This window comes from Oncorhynchus clarkii, chromosome 7 (assembly GCF_045791955.1).
Source record: "Oncorhynchus clarkii lewisi isolate Uvic-CL-2024 chromosome 7, UVic_Ocla_1.0, whole genome shotgun sequence".
Classification (NCBI taxonomy): Eukaryota; Metazoa; Chordata; class Actinopteri; order Salmoniformes; family Salmonidae; genus Oncorhynchus; species Oncorhynchus clarkii.
In genome coordinates, this window is record NC_092153.1 from 38,734,436 (window position 1) to 38,756,142 (window position 21,707).

A 21,707-nucleotide genomic window follows, 5' to 3' on the forward strand; every position below is an offset into this window, starting at 1 on the left:
CTACTTGTGTGCAAAAATGTTATGGATTCCTTTCAGTTTTAGGCATGTTGTGTGAAGTGAGAGCAGGACTTCAGTATGCTGTTAGTGTTCTCTCTCGACCCTTTCTAATTTTCTCCCTTTCTCTCTCTGTCTCTCTCTCTCTCTCTCCCCACATCACCCACAATTTCTCAACGCTGCCTGAAAAAATTGCTACAGCTGGTTTTCACAAAATGCCCAGTAAGACAACAGGGTGTGCTCTCTCTCAGATTAATGAGTACTTAAATGCAAGCGGACAGCAACGGAATTAACAAGAGCCCTCAAATTCCCCCCACCTCTTGTTTTCAAAGATCCTCCTCGGCTGATATCTAATTAAAAAACTGCACCATGAAATGTGCACTTCACACTTTTCTCCTCACTCTCTCATCATGGATGAGACAAGGGAATAATAGCCTTCTGCAGTCTGCTGATGACTTACCCTTGGAGGCAGGTCAAGAACCTTGTAGGGCTTTCAGACTCCTCTGAGTGAAGGGTGTAGAAGGCGTGATTGTTCATTTATAACCGAAACCTCTATAAAGAAGGTATGAGAAGAGGGCACCGGTGTCTAATCGAGCCATGCTCAATATTATAAAGTATTGGCCAGTAGATAGAGCAAAGATAGATAGTGTTATGTTTGTTCCTTTATGAATTACAAACCCGGGGCATAGGTTGAACTACTTTTAATAATGAAATACTTCAGCTAGCAATACCACATTGTGTAGCCATGCAAGGCATACTATCGACAACCCCTGTGTGTATGGCGCGTTGCCTTATGTGTAACATAGGCTTAATGTTATTTCACATAACAACACAGCTGGTAGCATCGCATACCTTGTTACTCAAACAAAACATTTCACTGCACCTATCCGGTATGTGACAATAAAAAATATATTATATATTTTTTTACTTTACTTATCAGGGATACACAACAGCGCAAATGTCATAAAATACAAACCACACAAACTGGAGCAGGGTTTGAGCACCAGCACTCTTAAATAACTCCTAGAGGTTCAATTAGTAGTGACCAGTTGGGAACCACAGTAACCGTGAAACACAAACAAAAAGGATGAACATTTATTTTGGACAGAATAGGTAGATTAAAGTGTAGCACAAATGTAGGCCACCCACTACATGGATTAGGGTGGAAATCAATTCCACAAAAAAGGAATCATTCTCCTGTTTTAGGGGGTGGGGGTACTCGGGCAGCCTGCCCACTCCACTTCTTGATTTATTCCGGTTCTGTCCACTCCTCCGAGTGGGCCTGAGGCACAAAGAAACAGGGAACAGTAAATATGTCTCAACTGTTAGACTCAATATTTACAAGAGGAATAAATTATTTCCTCATGATAATCACCTATTTTAACAATAATAGTCCATTCTCCATTTATAAATAGTTATACAAACACCTTTAAAAACACTTGTCCATCATTTGAAAGCACTTGTCCATTCTTTAAAAATGAGTTACAGTTGAAGTCGGAAGTTTACGTACTCTTAGGTTGGAGTCATTAAAACTCGTTTTTCAACCACTCCACAAATGTCTTGTTAACAAACTATAGTTTTGGAATGTCGGTTAGGACATCTACTTTGTGCATGACACAAGTCATTTTTCCAACAATTGTTTACAGACAATTGGAGGTGTACCTGTGGATGTATTTCAAGTCCTATCTTCAAACTCAGTGCCTCTTTGCTTGACATCATCGGAAAATCAAAAGAAATCAGCCAAAATTGTAGACCTCCACAAGTCTGGTTCATCCTTGGGAGCAATTTCCAAACGCCTGCAGGTACCATGTTCATCTGTACAAACAATAGTACGCAAGTATAAACACCATGGGACAAAGCAACCTTCATACCGCTCAGGAAGGAGACGCCTTCTGTCTCCTAGAGATGAACGTACTTTGGTGAAAAAAGTGCAAATCAATCCCAGAACAACAGCAAAGGACCTTGTGAAGATGCTGGAGGAAACGGGTACAAAAGGATCTATATCCACAGTAAAACGAGTCCTATATTGTCATAACCTGAAAGGCAGCTCAACAAGGATGAAGCCCCTGCTCCAAAACCGCCATAAAAAAGCAAGACTACGGTTTGCAACTGCACATGGGGACAAAGATCGTACTTTTTGGAGAAATGTCCTCTGGTCTGATGAAACAAAAATAGAACTGTTTGGCCATAATGCCCATCATTATGTTTGGAGGATAAAGGGGGAGGCTTGCAAGCCAAAGAAAACCATCCCAACCGTGAAGCACGGGGTGGCCGAAAATATGTGGGCAGAACTGAAAAAGCGTGTGTGAGCTAGGAGGCCTACAAACCTAACTAAGCTCTGTCAGGAGAAATGGGCCAAAATTCACCCATCTTTCTTTGGGAAGCTTGTGGAAGGCTACTTGAAACATTTGACACAGGTTAAACAATTTAAAGACAATGCTACCAAATACTAATTGAATGTATGTACATTTCTGTCCCACTGGGAATGTGATGAGAAAAATAAAAGCTGAAATAAATAATTCCCTGTACTATTATTCTGACATTTCACATTATTACAATAAAGTGGTGATCCTAACTGACCTAAGACAGGGAATTTTTGCTAGGATTAAATGTCAGGAATTGTGAAAAACTGAGTTTAAATGTATTTGGCTAAAGTGTATGTAAACCTCTGACTTCAACTGTACATCAAAAAGCCGCAATCTTGGTCCTTAAAAAATTAAGTAACATAATTTAAAACGTTTCACTTACCTGTGTATTTTAAGTGCCTGTCTGGGTTTTTCCAGTCGTCTGTCTGATGCACTGTTGAAGCTCCACAGTAGCCCCACCCCCTTTTCCAGCTCCAGTGTTGTTTACTGAGGTCAATCCTCATCTCCGTCCCAAGCCATCCTGCCACGCGTGATGGCCTTTAAATACACACCTCAATCTTGTAAAGCACCAATGGAAATGTATATTCAATCATTGATACTTGAATTCTCACGAGGGAGACGACATTCTCTCGAGTGGTTGAGAATCCCTGGGAAGTGGTGTGCTTTTGTATTCCCTCCGTAGTTGCACCCCAATGTTGTCAGTGATGCTCCTGTCAGTAGACAATGTCAAGTCATGCTTAAAAACACACAAAAATAGATGTGAGCAAGCCATTTGTGAGCAAGCCATTTTCAGATGGAATATACAACAATACAGGTTCTTTATACCTTATTTCGTCATTTCATGACACAAACACTTGTAGGATAAGCTCCATCACCAAGCAACCCCCCCCTATGATGCCACAACCAGCAAAAAAAGAAAAGAAACCAGATGTATTTAATTTCCAGGAAAAGGTTTATATCTCATATACAGTAGAAGAGATGGCATTGTAGTGTGATCAAAAACCAACCAAAGTGTCGATACAGCAGGCAGAACTAAGCTCTCCGGAGGAGGACCCTCAGAAAAGAATCACACACAGATTGGGTTTATGTGTCTGAAAGGAACCACTAGTCATGGGAGCGTAGGAGCAACCAGTCCAAAACAAAATGGGGTAGCACTTTGGTTTACAGTGCAAAAATAACAGGGTAACTGGAAATTAATAGGAAACAACAAGTACATTCTTAATAAGTATATGGTGAAATGTAATAATCCGTTAATAGTTAGTATGTAACTGCTAAATCCGGACATTAAGTGTGATGAGTGATCATGGTTGTTATGAAGAAACTATTATTATTTACTTAAGAACTATCGTAATAGAGGACACTAAGTTATGTAGTAAGTATTTATTAAGGTCATTTCACCTCTTCTCAGCAGTACCATATACTTATTAAGAAAGTACTTGGAACTTGCCTAGAAAGACTTTGTACTTCACTGGGAAACATCAAAGGGAAACTTCACTGCTAGACACTATTTGAGGTGTTTTTCCAGTTTCCCTACATAATTATGAGTGAAGAGAATTGTTTCAAACATAATTATGCACCATAGCAGTATTTTTTTTATTTTCAACCAATGACTTGGTTTGTTTATTGAGCCTGCAGTCTGATCTAAAAATGTATTGTAGCAATTATTGTGGCCTGTGCTTCGCCGATTGCACGATCACGCTAGCAGCGAGTAGATATGGTTGTCATTGTTCAATAGAGCCATTAGATTATGATCTGATCTTCCAAGACATTGCAGGATATCTAGGTTGACAAATTTTCCCTGACTTTGTACAGACTGCAGCCTGATGGCAGCCCTACCGGCAAGACCAGCAAGCAGAGATGTGGAGCCACCTCAGACTCCAATTGGTGGTGCTATGCGGGTGCTGTTGAGCCATGCTGACAGAAGAGGAATGTCTGTGCTGCAAGAAATTTGATCGAGGACAGCTTTTACTGGAGGGTCACTGCAGACCCCATGGATCGTGTGTGTGTGACAGACCATTGAAGTTTCAACGCACATATGGATAGAGGTGTGGTGGAGACGTTCTTCAGAACCTCCAAGATCAACTGGCGGCAGAAGCCTTGACCAGCTGGACCAGGAGAGCAAAATAGTAAGTTGTTTTGTTGTCGGTAGCTCTCTTTTCACACAAGGTTGTGTTGTTGCACATTAAAAACAGAAATACCTTATTTACATAAGTATTCAGATCCTTTGCTATGAGACTCAAAATTGAGCTCACGTGCATCTTGTTTCAATTTATCATCCTTGAGATGTTTCTACAACTTGATTTGAGATCACCTGTGGTAAATTACATTTATTGGACATGATTTGGAAAGGCACACACCTGTCTATGTAAGGTCACACAGTTGACAGTGCATGTCAGAGCAAAAACCAAGCCATGAGGTCAAAGGAATTGTCCGTAGAGCTCCGAGACAGGGTTTTGTCGAGCCACAGATCTGGGGAAGGGTCACAAAACATTTCTGCAGCATTGAAGGTCCACAAGAACATTCTTAAATGGAAGAATTTTCGAACCATCAAGGCTATTCCTAGAGCTGGCCCCCCGGCCAAACTAAGTAATCAGGGGAGAAGGGCTTTGGTCAGGGAGGTGACCAAGAACCCGATGATCCCTCTGACAGAGCTCTAGAGTTCCTGTGAGGTGATGGGAGAACTTTCCAGAAGGACAACCATCTCTGCAGCACTCCACCAATCAGGCCTTTATGGTAGAGTGGCCAGACAGAAGCCACTCCTCAGTAAAAGCCAATTGACAGCCCGCTTGGAGTTTGCCAAAAGGCACCTAAAGACTCTCAGATCATGAGAAACAAGATTCTCTGGTCTGATGAAATCAAGATTGAACTCTTTGGCCTGAACGCCAAGCGTCACGTCTGGAGGAAACCTTGCCCTAATTCCTATAGTGAAGTATGGTGGTGGCAGTACCATGCTGTGTGGGTGTCATACCGAAGAAGACTTGAGGCTGTAATCACTGCCAAAGGTGCTTCAACAAAGTACTGAGTAAAGGGTTTGAATACTTATGTAAATGTGATATTTCAGTTTTTTTAATTTTTAATACATTTGCTAACATTTCTAAAAACCTCTTTTAGCTTTGTCATTATAGGGAAATGTGTGTAGATTGATGAGGGGGGAAATGAACAAAAGTTTGTAACGTATCAAAATGTGGAAAAAGTCAAGGGGTCTGAATACTTTCCGAATGCACTATATATGCCTAACCTTTCCATAATTGTTCTTACATACTGCTTTGTAAACTCCCTTCGGTCTCTAGAGCAAATACACTTTGTCTTATACACAAGCCATGTCTACCTATTTGCTACATTGACAGACTAATATACTGTTTTTTTGAAACACGTTGACTTGCCAACAAATGAAATTATACACCAACTCCCTGCATCATTTGTTTTAGCAGCTACATTGTTGCTAGTTACTTCCCAATACACTTCATGAATATCACAATGAATGAATCCAGAAGTTGAAGTCAACACTTTGCTGGTTTCTGATGGAATGAAATGTTACCCCAGCAGCCTGTGCTTGTAGTTTGCATATCCAGGTATTGAGCACTAAACTTTACAGTTGTTGTTGACACACAAAAAAAACATATTTGCAAGCTGATGTTCGAATGGCTGGTTCAGTGAGTAACATTAGCTACCTGTTGACACCCATTCTCAACTGGATCCACCCCCACAGGGGTGGTACTACGCCATAAAATTGCAATGAATTCTGCAAATTGTGGTTTGCGTACAACCAGGAAATGTAGCCCTTTTCTACTAGAGTGATGCAGAAACGTTTGTATTTGTTTGCAGTGAGGGAATGCTATTTCTTTTTTTACACAAAAATATTTCTGGACATATACAGTGAAAGAGCTGCGGTGAAATTTTCCGTTAACAAAAACATTTGACAAATTACATTCTACAGTACTTATACTGTATGTGGGCCAACCTCAAAATGTATCTTGGGTCTTTGCTTGGTAATTTATCTTGTCATTGCCTTCTTGTTTCCACCTCGTTTCCCTTGTTTCCTATAACTTTCTGGTCATTACCCAGTTACTTCAGCACTGTACCTAATGAATTATTATGTAACCTACTGGTAATTTCTTTATAGTTTCACCGAAGTTTCTGTGTACTTATGGGGCCTTGGCCCTACATTCTAAAGCAAACATGTGTGCCACGTTGTTCAATTCTCGGGCCAACTCTTTTCTCTGTGTATATCAATGATGTCGCTCTTGCTGCTGGTGATTCTCTGATCCACCTCTACGCAGATGACACCACTCTGGCCCTTCTTTGGACACTGTGCTAACAAACCTCAAAACGAGCTTCAACACCATACAACACTCCTTCTGTGGCCTCCAACTGCCTTTAAATGCTAGTAAAACTAAGTGCATGCTCTTCAACCGATTGTTGCCCGCACCCTCCCGCCCAACAAGCATCACTACTCTGGGAGGTTCTGACCTAGAATATGTGGACAACTACAAATACCTAGGTGTCTGGTTAGACTGTAAACTCTCCTTCCAGACTCATATTAAGCATCTCCAATCCAAAATTACATCTAGAATCTGCTTTCCATATTGCAACAAAGCCTCCTTCACTCATGCTGCCAAACATACCCTCGTAAAACTGACTATCCTACCGATCCTTGACTTCGGCGATATCATTTACAAAATAGCCACCAACACTCTACTCAGCAAACTGGAGGTAGTCTATCACAGTGCCTCCGTTTTGTCACCAAAGCCCCATATACTACCCACCACTGCGACCTGTATGCTGGCTCCAGGTCATCTATAAGTCTATGCTAGGTAAAACCCCGCCTTATCGCAGCTCACTGGTCACCATAGCAGCACCCACCCGTAACACGCGCTCCAGCAGGTATATTGCACTGGTCATCCCCAAAGGCAACACATCCTATGGCTGCCTTTCCTTCCAGTTCTCTGCTGCCAATGAATGGAATGAATTGTAAAAAATCTCTGAAGCTGGAGTCATATCTCCCTCTCTAACTTTAAGCATCAGCTGTCAGAGCAGCTTGCCTGTACACACTGTACACAGCCAATCTGTAAATAGCACACAACTAACTCATCCCCATATTATTACTTACCCTCTTGCTATTTTGCACCCCAGTGTCTCTACTTGCACATCATCATCTGCACATTTATCACTCCAGTATTAATGCTAAATTGTAATTATTTAGCCTCTACGGCCTATTTATTGCTTACTCTTCTACATTTGCACACACTGTACATTTTTCTATTTTTCTTTTCTATTGTATTATTAACTGTAAGTATATTTATGTGTAACTCTGTGTCGCACTGCTTTGCTTTTCCTTGGCCAGGTCGCAGTTGTAAATTAGAGCCTGTTCTCAACTGGCCTACCTGGTTAAATAAAGGTGAAATATATATTTTTTTAAATAAAATTGTTTCACCACAGTTTCATTGTACCTATGTGGCCTTGACACTGTATTCTAAACCAAAGAACTGTTCCCCTGTAAATGACTATTACTTTCTTATTTGTTTCATCATATTGTTTTGCTGTTGTGTACTTTACTGTCTTTTTTTTTTACAACTTTACTTTTATGTATATCCAATTTAATTTCATGCAATTTCTCCCCAGACAAATGAACACAAGTAATTAATCTACTATGTTCATTAACGGAACTTAACATGAATTGTTTGGCTTAGCCGTCTGGGCCTATGTGTGAATGCGCTGGTTACTGCACTCTGGCTTCAATTCAGTGTTGTGTTGTGGTGCAGGTAGATTGACTGGACAAGGGACACACTGCTGTCGGTTCTGGTCTTTTGTTACTGGATGAAATGAAATAACTGAAATGAATCAATGCCGTGCAAGGCATTGACATGAAATGGCGAGTCTCTCTATGCTGCAAGCATCGAACCAGACTCATATAATACATTCGTTATGCAGTAGAAGTCTTTAATTAACATAAGTGCTATAATTCAAAGTTAATCAACAGTAATATTTCCTATTACATAGTCTGAACAAAAGAGTTCATAAATGCTTTATGAGTCAAACATTCTACACCCGGTTTAAACAAATAACTAGATTTCACCTCCTTCCTATAGGCCAAATTTAGACTATTATACAACAACACTCTCCATATAAGATTTTGAATATCGTTCATGAGTTAGCCCCACAAATGTATGAACGGCTGAGCCTGATGTCCTTTTGGTAAGCTATCTCATTAATTTATATAATGTAACCAAGTGAGCAGAGACTCAAGGCAATTGCTTCGTGCTTGCTACCATACCCTATAATTCTGTATTTCTTTGTGAATAACTTGTAAACAGGTAAACCAGAAAAGCCACATCCCTGATTGGCAGATGAGTGGCCATCCTGATTAGAATCACCTGCTGCTCATCGGTTGTTCCTTACAAATGCTGTCTTGAATTAAAATAACATTTTACCTAAATAAGGCTGCAATGCCGAAACATCTGTGTACACAATCCCTGATGCCGTGAAAATAATAATGATACCAAAAATGAGGTTTTCTTTATGCCACATTATTTTGAGTGTGGACCCATTACACATTTTCTTTGTCTAAATTTGCAGGTTTTACACTCCAGCCAAGCTTCTGGGAGAGTGCAATGGTCCCCTTGTGATTAACTACATTCCAAAAGACCAAACGCTAATATAAATGAGTAAAACAATGGCAAATATCCGGAAAACGTGTGGCGAGACAGCATTTGCCTCAGTACTTTTCAATCTGCCACACCACTTTCAAAGAAGCAGCACCAAACGTGTTAAGCTCCATTTTTATGGAATGGTCTGCCTATCCATGTGAGAGACTCAGACTCGGTCTCAACCTTTACGTCTTTGTTGAAGACTCATCTCTTCAGTAGGTCCTATGATTGAGTGCAGTCTGGCACAGGAGTGTGAAGGTGAACGGAAACGGAGCAACGAACCGCCCTTGCTGTCTCTGCCTGGCCAGTTCCCCTCTCTCCACTGGGATTCTCTGCCTCAAACCCTATTACAGGGGCTGAGCCACAGGCTTACTGGTGCTCTTCCATGTCATCCCTAGGAGGGGTGCGTCACTTGAGTGGGTTGAATCACTGACATGATCTTTCTGTCCGGGTTGGCGCCCCCCTTGGGTTGTGCCGTGGGAGAGATCTTCCTGGGCTATACTCTGCCTTGTCTCAGGAGTGTAAGTTGGTGGTTGGAGATATTCCTCTAGTGCTGTGGGGGCTGTGTTTTGGTTAAGTGGGTGGGGTTATATCCTGCCTGTTTGGCCCTGTCCAGGGGTATCGTCGGACGGGGCCACAGTGTCCCCCGACCCCTCCAGTCTCAGCCTCCAGTATTTATGCTGCAATAGTTTATGTGTCGTGGGGCTAGGGTCAGTCTGTTATATCTGGAGTATTTCTCCTGTCTTATCTGGTGTCCTTTGTGAATTTAAGTATGCTAATTCTCTCTCTTTATTTCTCTATTTTTTCTCTCTTTTATTTCTTTCTTTCTCTCTCTTGGAGGACCTGAGCCCTAGGACCATGCCTAGGACCATGCCTCAGGACTACCTGGCCTGATGAATTCTTACTGTCCCCAGTCCACCTGGTCGTGCTGCTGCTCCAGTTTCAACTGTTCTGCCTGCGGCTATGGAACTCTGACCTGTTCACCGGAAATGCTACCTGTCCCAGACCTGCTGTTATCAACTCTCTAGAGACAGCAGGAGCGGTAGAGATACTCTCAATGATCGGCTGTGAAAAGCCGACTGACATTTACTCCTGAGGTGCTGACCTGTTGCACCCTCTACAACCACTGTGATTATTATTATTTGACCCTGATGGTCATCTATGAACATTTGAACATCTTGGCCATGTTCTGTTATGATCTCCACCTGGCACAGCCAGAAGAGGACTGGATACCCCTCATAGCCTGGTTCCTCTCTAGGTTTCTTCCTAGGTTCTGGACATTCTAGGGAGTTTTTCCAAGCCACCGTGCTTCTACACCTGCATTGATTGCTGTTTGGGGTTTTAGGCTGCGTTTCTGTACAGCACTTTGTGACATCAGCTGATATAAGAAGGGCTTTATGAATACATTCGATTGATTGATAGGCATTTTCATTAGTTCACTTCATAGATGTTACACCCTGTATATAAATTCATGATTGTGTATTTATTCCTCGTGTTACTATTTTTATTATAATTTTTTAAACTCTGCGTCATTGGGAAGGGCTAATAATAGATAGCATTTCACAGTAAAGTATTTCACATTGAATTTGATGTGTGTGACAAATAAAATGTCATTTGATTTAGATAGTTGCACGTTTTGCAACGGAATTCCTCTTCTTCAGAGGAGGAGCAGCAAGGATCAGACCAATGTGCAGCGTGGTAAGTGTCCATAATGATATATTTAATAAAATCAACAGAACACTGAACAAAATAACAAAAGTACAAACAAACAACCGAAACAGTCCCGTATGGTGAAAACACTAACACAGGATAGACATAAACATAGAATGCCCACCCCAACTCACGCCCTGACCAACTAAAATAAAGAAATAAAAAGGGAACTAAGGTCAGAACGTGACAAACGTTAAAAAACGCATGTGTTTCTTATTGGACAAGTTGACATAGTACCTCCCCCAATTTTAGCCCATTTGCCTCTGTTTTGTCAAGTGAATACTAGCCTTGCTGACGTGACCAACGTGACTACACAGCGAAGAGCTGTGACCCACTTTGTAGGACTTCGAGAGCTGGTGTCAGCCAGACTAAATGAAAACGACCCTGTCCCTGGGAAATTATGCAGTAACCCTCATGCTCGCTGCGACAGGTGGATTCACTTATCAGTCCCAGAGTTCTCCTAGATACAGCCTACAGCGCATCATCAACAATGTCTCTCAGTGTCACGTTCTGACCTTTATTTCCTTTGTTTTGTATTTATTTAGTATGGTCAGGGCGTGAGTTGGGTGGGCAGTCTATGTTGGTTTTTCTATGTTTTGGGGCATTTCTATGTTTCGGCCTAGTATGGTTCTCAATCAGAGGCAGGTGTCATTAGTTGTCTCTGATTGAGAATCATACTTAGGTAGCCTGGGTTGCACTGTTTGTTGGTGGGTGATTGTCTATGTTAGTGGCTTGTGTCAGCACAGGTCTAATTTGTAGCTTCACGGTCGTCATTTGTTTATTGTTTTGTATGCAGTGTCAGTACTTTCTTTATTAAAGATTTACCATGGACACTTACCACGCCGCATATTGGTCCTCTGATCCGTTTCACCTCTCCTCTTCAGATGAAGAGGAGGACGACCGTGACAGAATCACCCACCAACCAAGGACCAAGCGGCGTGGTAAAAAACAGCGACGCAGCAGCAGCAACAACAACAGCGGCCAGCATCACAGGACTCCTGGACATGGGAGGAGATACTGAACGGAGAGGGACCCTGGGCACAGGCTGGGGAATATCGCCGCCCCAAAGCAGAGCTGGAGGCAGCGAAAGCTGAGCGGCGGCGATATGAGGAGGCAGCACGGCAGTGCGACAGGTACGAGAGACAGCCCCCCCCCCAAAATTGGAGGGGGCACACGAGGGGTGGAGCTAAGCCAGGTAGCAGACCTGCGCTCACTCCTCGTGCTTATTATAAGCAGCGCGTGTTGCCAGTACGGGTCCATAGCCCGGTGCGCTATGGGACAGCCCCCCGAGAGTGTCATGCGAGTGCGGGCATCGAGCCAGGGCGTATGGTGCCTGCTCAGCGGGTCTGGTCGCCGGTACACAGTTCTGGTCCAGGGTATCCTGCGCCGGCTCTGCGTGCTGTGTCTCCGGGGCGCTGGGAGGGTGCAGTGCGTCCTCTGCCTGCGCTCCGCTCGTGTCGGGCAAATGTGGGAGTGGAGCCTAAGGGAGAGGTGCGTGTAGTAAGCACTAGATCTCCCGTGCTTACCCACAGCCCGGTTCAACCTGTGCCTGCACTCTGGAGGGTCCTGGCTAGAGTGGTTGTCCAGCCTGGGGAAGTGGTGCCAAGGTTGTGCTCCAGTGCTCCCCCACGGCCCGGTCCTTCAGGTGCCTCCTCCTAACACCAAGCCTCCTGAAGGTCTCCCCAGCCTGGTGGTTCCTGTGGCAGCCCCACGTACCAGGCTGTCTCTCTGTCTCCTCCCTGCAGGTGGTCCTGTCTGTCCGGCGCTGCTGCCGGAGCCTCCCGCCTGTCCGGCGCTGCTGCCGGAGCTTCCCGCCTGTCCGGCGCTGCTGCCGGAGCCTCCCGCCTGTCCGGCGCTGCTGCCGGAGCCTCCCGCCTGTCCGGCGCTGCTGCCGGAGCCTCCCGCCTGTCCGGCGCTGCTGCCGGAGCCTCCCGCCTGTCCGGCGCTGCTGCCGGAGTCTCCCGCCTGTCCGGCGCTGCTGCCGGAGTTTGAGGCGCCAGAGCCCCTCAGCCCCGAGGCGCCAGAGCCCCTCTGTCCCGAGCTGCCGCCCCTCTGTCCATTGAGAAGAGTGGCCATGGTTAGGAAGCCACAGAGGCGGACAATGAGGCGGACTAAGACAATGGCGAAGTGGGGTCCGCGTCCCGCACCAGAGCCGCCATCGCGGACAGATGCCCACCCAGACCCTCCCCTATAGGTCAAGGTTTTGCGGCCGGAGTCCGCACCTTTGGGGGAGGGGGGGTACTGTCACGTTCTGACCTTTATTTCCTTTGTTTTGTATTTATTTAATATGGTCAGGGCGTGAGTTGGGTGGGCAGTCTGTTGGTTTTTCTATGTTTTGGGGCATTTCTATGTTTCGGCCTAGTATGGTTCTCAATCAGAGGCAGGTGTCATTAGTTGTCTCTGATTGAGAATCATACTTAGGTAGCCTGGGTTGCACTGTTTGTTGGTGGGTGATTGTCTATGTTAGTGGCTTGTGTCAGCACAGGTCTAATTTGTAGCTTCACGGTCGTCATTTGTTTATTGTTTTGTATGCAGTGTCAGTACTTTCTTTATTAAAGATTTACCATGGACACTTACCATGCCGCATATTGGTCCTCTGATCCGTTTCGCCTCTCCTCTTCAGATGAAGAGGAGGACGACCATGACACTCAGCAACTAGGTTTGGTTGCACTAGCACCTTGTTGTTGACTCATCACTCTGCACTTGGTTTATTTCATTGTGTGTGTATATAGTGTGAAATTAATACTTAAAGACATTGTAAACATTTTTTTCATAACACTCAGTCATGCTATAGTAGTAAACTAAACTACAGAATATGTTGTCCATTGAAGTTCTCTGGCTCTTTAGATATAAACTTCAGAATTAATAATAACAAGGTTTGTTGTAGTTTGAAAGGGTTTTGTCACGTACAGTGGGGCAAAAAAGTATTTAGTCAGCCACCAATTGTGCAAGTTCTCCCACTTAAAAAGACTGGAGAGGCCTGTAATTTTCATCATAGGTACACTTCAACTGTGACAGACAAAATAAGAAAAAAATCCAGAAAATCACATTGTAGGATTTTTTTATGAATTTATTTGCAAATTATGGTGGAAAATAAGTATTTGGTCACCTACAAACAAGCAAGATTTCTGGCTCTCACAGACCTGTAACTTCTTGTTTAAGAGGCTCCTCTGTCCTCCACTCGTTACCCTTTATTAATGGCACCTGATTGAACTTGTTATCAGTATAAAAGATACCTGTCCACAACCTCAAACAGTCACACTCCAAACTCCACTATGGCCAATACCAAAGGTAAGCAGCTTGGTTTGAAGAAATCAACTGTGGGAGCAATTATTAGGAAATGGAAGACATACAAGACCACTGATAATCTCCCTCGATCTGGGGCTCCACGCAAGATCTCACTCCATGAGGTCAAAATTATCACAAGAACGGTGAGCAAAATTCCCAGAACCACACGGGGGGACCTAGTGAATGACCTGCAGAGAGATGGGACCAAAGTAACAAAGCCTACCATCAGTAACACACTACGCCGCCAGGGACTCAAATCCTGCAGTGCCAGACGTGTCCCCCTGCTTAAGCCAGTGCATGTCCAGGCCCGTCTGAAGTTTGCTAGAGAGCATTTGGATGATCCAGAAGAAGATTGGGAGAATGTCATATGGTCAGATGAAACCAAAATATAACTTTTTGGTAAAAACTCAACTCGTCGTGTTTGGAGGACAAAGAATGCTGAGTTGCATCCAAAGAACACCATACCTACTGTGAAGCATGGGGGTGGAAACATCATGCTTTGGGGCTGTTTTTCTGCAAAGGGACCAGGATGACTGATCCGTGTAAAGGAAAGAATGAATGGGGCCATGTATCGGGAGATTTTGAGTGAAAGTCTCCTTCCATCAACAAGGGCATTGAAGATGAAACGTGGCTGGGTCTTTCTGCATGACAATGATCCCAAACACACCGCCCGGGCAACGAAGGAGTGGCTTCGTAAGAAGCATTTCAAGGTCCTGGAGTGGCCTAGCCAGTCTCCAGATCTCAACCCCATTGAAAATCTTTGGAGGGAGTTGAAAGTCCGTGTTGCCCAGCAACAGCCCCAAAACATCACTGCTCTAGAGGAGATCTGCATGGAGGAATGGGCCAAAATACCAGCAACAGTGTGTGAAAACCTTGTGAAGACTTACAGAAAACATTTGACTGTCATTGCCAACAAAGGGTATATAACGAAGTATTGAGATAAACTTTTGTTATTGACCAAATACTTATTTTCCACCATCATTTGCAAATAAATTCATAAAAAATCCTACAATGTGATTTTCTGGATTTTTCTTTTCTCATTTTGTCTGTCATAGTTGAAGTGTACCTATGATGAACATTACAGGCCTCTCTCATCTTTTTAAGTGGGAGAACTTGCACAATTGGTGGCTGACTAAATACTTTTTTTGCCCCACTGTATACTCTCACTGGCCTCTATATCATCAGGCTGCTGATTATCCAGCACACCTGTCACCATCGTCTAGCTTACCTGTGCCTCATGATACTCACCTGGACTCCATCACCTCCTTGATTATCTTCCCTATATCTGTCACTCCCCTTGGTTCTTTCCTCAGGTGTTATTGACTTTGTTTCATGTCGGTGCATTGTTTGTGTTTCGTGTTTATTGTTTTGTTTATTTATTAAAACATTCACTCCCTCTCCTTCTTCCCGACTTTCAGTACAATCGTTACAGGTTTGATCCGGACAAGAAAAACCCCAGCCCTATAGTCATAGCACCGCTTATTTCATCATAACCTACGACTAGGACCAAGAGTTTTACCTGAAAGGTCATGAGATCAGGAAAAACTTTCGGCTCCAGAAAAGACACAAATTTTGCCACACAGCTTTTGAATAGGGCCCGGACGATACCAGTATTGCGATACTTGTTAGTATCATGGTAAGGAAACAAAACAGGAAGCGGATGTAACTCATCCAGTGTCACATTAACTTTCCAAGCTATAGCAAACCATATTTTACATACAGCAGATTATCTGCTTCGTGTTTACATTTTTGCTGTGGAAAAAATATTGTGATACTGGTATCGTCCCAGCCCTACTTTTGAACATGTGGTGCCGCTAACGTTGCAACACTTGTGGACCAATTTATCTGAATTAGATTAAATACATGCAACAGTGAGTGAATTGCAAAGTAATGACATGATATGGCAACTGGCAAGCCTCTCTGTTGCACAAAAGTGAAAGTGAAGATAGTGAGCACTTGTGAGAGGGAAGCTATAGACCCTGTTAATAGCTAGCTAGCCTAGCTAGCTAATCAGACATCCTAGCATTGCATCAGATGGTGTGAAACTATTTTTACGCAATACTACCTCACTGTTACAGGCTTTGGTTTTTCCATTTATTTTTAAGTTGGACGTTAGCATGTATAGCTTGTTAGTACCTAGGGTGCACCGATTGGTATTGCCTCGTTATTCAGTATGTTACACCTGTGATGGTTGCCAGCTCGTTAATGGGAGGGTGTTTCACCTGTGCTGGCCCAGTGCTCCAGTTTGTCTTGATAGATGCGGAGGGTTAACACCTTTAGTTGGTGTGCCTTATTTAAATTTCTAGACAAACCATCCTTTATCTGATTTTCCTGATTTCCTTTTGCTCTACCTCTGTTTGCCTTTTAGTGGGCAAATTTAGTGGAAATTTAGTGGTTGTTGTCAGTGACGCTTTGTTAATTCCCCCTCCTGTTTGAGCAACATTATTGGTTTTCTTGCTAGGGAATGTAACAATCACCAATAGTTCACTACCCAGATAGCAGACGATTACGGGCCACTTGCGGCAACTGTTTGGCACTGCTGGCTTTGCCTCAGAATGGGCCAGTCTTGTGTGGGCCAAATACGGCAAACGATTCTGTATTCAATATGGCAGGCCAAATTTGGGCTAATTGTGGATTGCGATATAATGCCTATATATATGTTTTCCTTATGAAACTGCAATTGGACTGTGAAAAATGTAGTGTAGGCAAGGTAACCTGGCTAGGTTAGCTAGCTATGAATTTCTGGCAATGAGCTAGCTAGCCAAAAATGTCAGCTAGCTAGCTAGTCAGGCAGCCTTAAAAGCTAGCTTCTCACTAGCTAGTTCTCATTTTTCGTTTAGGTTGTGTGAGTTAGCTGTAGGGGCCACTACTGAGGATGCTAGATATTAAATGGTGAACACTGAAGCTAGCTAACACTATTTGATAAACAAGTGTGCAAAGCTGTCATCAAGGCAAATGGTGGCTATTTGATGAATCTCAAATGTAAAATATATTTTGATTTGTTTAACACTTTTTTGGTCACTACATGATGTGTTATGACAAAGTTTGGATGTTTTCACTATTATTATACCATGTAGAAAATAGTAAAAAATAAAGAAAAACTCTTGAATGAGTAGCTGTTCTAAAACTTTTGACTGGTAGTGTACATCTTGAGCTATATCTCATGCATCCTCACAGGCGATTGAAGCGTCCCCAGTGTTGCTTGTTGTTTTGGCCTTGGTTGGAGGTACTTATTTTATCTGTAAGTTTTAGCAACATTGTCTCTTCCTAACAAAAAGTTAGAAAGTGTTGGTCTCTTTTTGCATTTCCATCTCCTGAACAAGTCAGCCATTATAATTATGCTTTAAAAGTTTGTGGTATTATTATCTGAGACATAACCAATATCCAGAGCTGTATGGAGCCTTAGTTATCCAAAACTAAGATAGCGTTTGTGTTTTTGATATTGGAAAATACATTTTAGTTTTCAGCAGCCAATAGGCTATTGAAATTAGGTGAAATACTTAATATTAACATTCAATATCCATATGTTATGGTCACTTTTCTGTTGTCTATGTGGTTACAGATTGACTATTTGGGATTGAGGTGGCTGTGATGTGAAAGAGAGTGTGTGGAGACCATGGCACACATAATCTCCCATGATCTTTCAAAGACCATGAACTGGAGGGGAATCAATGGAAAGGTGCCCTTCTGCCAACTGCAGCTCAAAGAGACAAGTAATGTTCTACTGTTGCCAAAGTCCTTCATGAATTCTAGAAAGCATAGAAAGTAACAACTAAATAAACCACGTCCGGTGCAACTGAAAAAGTGTCAAAATAATCAAAACATTTCCTCTGTAGGGGAACGAAATGGTTGTTGCAAGGAAAGAAGACAAAGAAGAGAGAGATTGGACAATATGTAGATACTCTTGGTGGCGTTCTGATAATCACCAGAGGATAAAAAATGTTTCACAAATGTTTGTTCCAATACTACAGCATAAACGACACGTTTGTAACTGGGGGGGAGATCAGGTGTTAGTTTAAATTAAGATCAGCTGCGCATGGGGAATTTAGCTTGTATGTTTATTTTTACCAAGTGTTAGTGTTTTACCAGATGTCAATAGTGCTACATTTTTAGTACAACTATGTTGTCATTAAGCTGGACAAGTGTTGTTTTGCACCATCAACGTTGCTGTCTTAGTGACTAGTTTATGTTACAATGTTTTCAGTGTTTGTTGTTTCAGGGCTTGTTGTAATCTGCAAGTCATGTTTCTATTTTGTATTTACAAGGCTCATTTGAGATGTGAGCTTGTTTTAAAACAATATGTGTAACAGTGTTAGCTGTGTTGCCACTGCAGAACATCAATGTTAAGTGCATCACTTGTACTATATGGTGCATGATTGAGTAAGCTAACATGCATATACTAGACTTTAGTACATTACAGTAGAGCCCTTTAGAGTACAGTATACATTACTGTATTCTAATTTAATGTGCTTTATTGTGCTAACTGTACTGTACTATAAATTAAAATACAATTTCAGTATTTAGGACCTTAATCATATACATGCCATGATATAGAAGGGTGAAGACAAAACCTTTTTTGAAATATCACTAGGTTTTGAGTAACATACCCGCAGCAGCAGTTATCTTCCTGCGATGGAAATAGTAACAAAGGCTCCAAAAACACACAACTACTACTTTTACAATCTGCAAAGTTCTCATTATCATGGTGCAGGTCTGTAGATGTAGAGTTACAGCTGCAGCATCTGAGCCACTGCAGGGCCATAATTCCAAACCACATGTGGACCAGATATACATTTTACTAACTGGGTAGTACCACAACATTAGGAAACATTTTATGAACCATTAACTTTAACGCGTCAACGTGCTCATGAATATTCATATCTCGCCCCAATATCTCAAAGGCATGATAAATTCACCTGCCGCTCTTCAGATTTGCTTGTACAGGAGCCTATGACCCAGAAAGTTTGCTAATATAAAGCACCAGTACAACATTTCACCTAAATCAATCCATCAAACTGATTGATCCTCAATTGCAAAATGCAGACATGAAAAATAACAAAGAGCAATGAAAAATGTATTTAGGTCAAATAAAAGACAATCAAAATTGATATTTATAATCCTTTCATTCAATTGCTGTGAATTTCCAGCATTCAAGATTCAAGTGCTGTGAATTTCATGTATGCCTTTTGCAATTGACAATCACTCCGTGATTGATTGTTTTTGTCAGCAGGAACATCAGACCAGCATGCGCTGTCTCTCCTGCTCTGCTTTGGAGTTTACAAACGGAGGTATAACGTTATATTTACTAGAGCTCCAGTGTGTTCCTGTTTATAAAGTTTATAACACGTTAGTTAATGTACAGTTCGTAAAACTTTTCCTAATGTTGCGAGACAAGCAAATAATTGGGGTAATAGTATTATGTAAAAAGAGTTTTACACCATCTGATGCAATGCTAGGTTCGCTACAGCTAGCTATAATGAACATGGTGCCTGTGTCATCAGCACCACGGAAGATCTCTACCTTTCCTGCTCTCAAGGCCTGTGAAAGTCTGTGAGTAGGCTCTTTTTGTTTTCAAGTGTACATGCTTTCATAAACTCAAGCACTGTTTTATGTTAGAATTGCATTTTGACTTGTTTATTCTAGTTTTTTAGTTTGCGATGGGGCTTGGCTAATTTGTTCAACAACAAAAATCGGCATAGGAATACCTTTGAGTGTTAACATGATAGCTGTTGTTTCATCTGAAAACTTGGCTCTTTTTCCTTTCTATTGTATCTGGCTAATGTGAAGGCTTAGATATCTTTATGTTATGAGATTATGTACATGTAATTACGTTGTACTCTATGTGTGTATATATACAGTAGGTGTGTCCTATTGCTGCAATTGTCATGTTGTCCTGATTACCTAGGACCTATTTTTTTGTTAGCTAGCTAGCTCGTGATGGGCATGCTAGTCATGCTATAAATATATACACTGCTCAAAAAAATAAAGGGAACACAAAAATAACACATCCTAGATCTGAATGAATTAAATATTCTTATTAAATACTTTTTTCTTTACATAGTTGAATGTGCAGACAACAAAATCACACAAAAATTATCAATGGAAATCAAATTTATCAACCCATGGAGGTCTGGATTTGGAGTCACACTCAAAATTAAAGTGGAAAACCACACTACAGGCTGATCCAACTTTGATGTAATGTCCTTAAAACAAGTCAAAATGAGGCTCAGTAGTGTGTGTGGCCTCCACGTGCCTGTATGACCTCCATACAACGCCTGTGCATGCTCCTGATGAGGTGGCGGATGGTCTCCTGAGGGATCTCCTCCCAGACCTGTACTAAAGCATCCGCCAACTCCTGCACAGTCTGTGGTGCAACGTGGCGTTGGTGGATGGAGCGAGACATGATGTCCCAGATGTGCTCAATTGGATTCAGGTCTGGGGAACGGGCGGGCCAGTCCATAGCATCAATGCCTTCCTCTTGCAGGAACTGCTGACACACTCCAGCCACATGAGGTCTAGCATTGTCTTGCATTAGGAGGAACCCAGGGCCAACCGCACCAGCATATGGTCTCACAAGGGGTCTGAGGATCTCATCTCGGTACCTAATGGCAGTCAGGCTACCTCTGGCGAGCACATGGAGGGATGTGCGGCCCCCCAAAGAAATGCCAACCCACACCATGACTGACCCACCGCCAAACCGGTCATGCTGGAGGATGTTGCAGGCAGCAGAACGTTCTCCACGGCGTCTCCAGACTCTGTCATGTCTGTCACATGTGCTCAGTGTGAACCTGCTTTCATCTGTGAAGAGCACAGGGCGCCAATGGCAAATTTGCCAATCTTGGTGTTCTCTGGCAAATGCCAAACGTCCTGCACGGTGTTGGGCTGTAAGCACAACCCCCACCTGTGTACGTCGGGCCCTCATACCACCCTCATGGGGTCTGTTTCTGACCGTTTGAGCAGACACATGCACATTTGTGGCCTGCTGGAGGTCATTTTGCAGGGCTCTGACAGTGCTCCTCCTTGCACAAAGGTGGAAGTAGTGGTCCTGCTGCTGGGTTGTTGCCCTCCTACGGCCTCCTCCACATCTCCTGATGTACTGGCCTGACTCCTGGTAGCGTCTCCATGCTCTGGACACTACGCTGACAGACACAGCAAACCTTCTTGCCACAGCTCGCATTGATGTGCCATCCTGGATGAGCTGCACTACCTGAGCCACTTGTGTGGGTTGTAGACTCCGTCTCATGCTACCACTAGAGTGAAAGCACCGCCTGCATTCAAAAGTGACCAAAACATCAGCCAGGAAGCATAGGAACTGAGAAGTGGTCTGTGGTCACCACCTGCAAGAACCACTCCTTTATTGGGGGTGTCTTGCTAATTGCCTATAATTTCCACCTGTTGTCTATTCCATTTGCACAACAGCATGTGACATTTATTGTCAATCAGTGTTGCTTCCTAAGTGGACAGTTTGATTTCACAGAAGTGTGATTGACCTTGAGTTACTTTGTGTTGTTTAAGTGTTCCCTTTATTTTTTGAGCAGTTTATATATAGCACCTTGCATAAGTATTTATCCCCCTTGGCGTTTTTCCTATTTTGTTGAATTACAACATGTAATTTAAATGGATTTTTATTTGGATTTCATGTAATGAACATATAAAATAAAAACTGAAAAGTTGAGTGTGCATATGTATTCACCCACTTTGC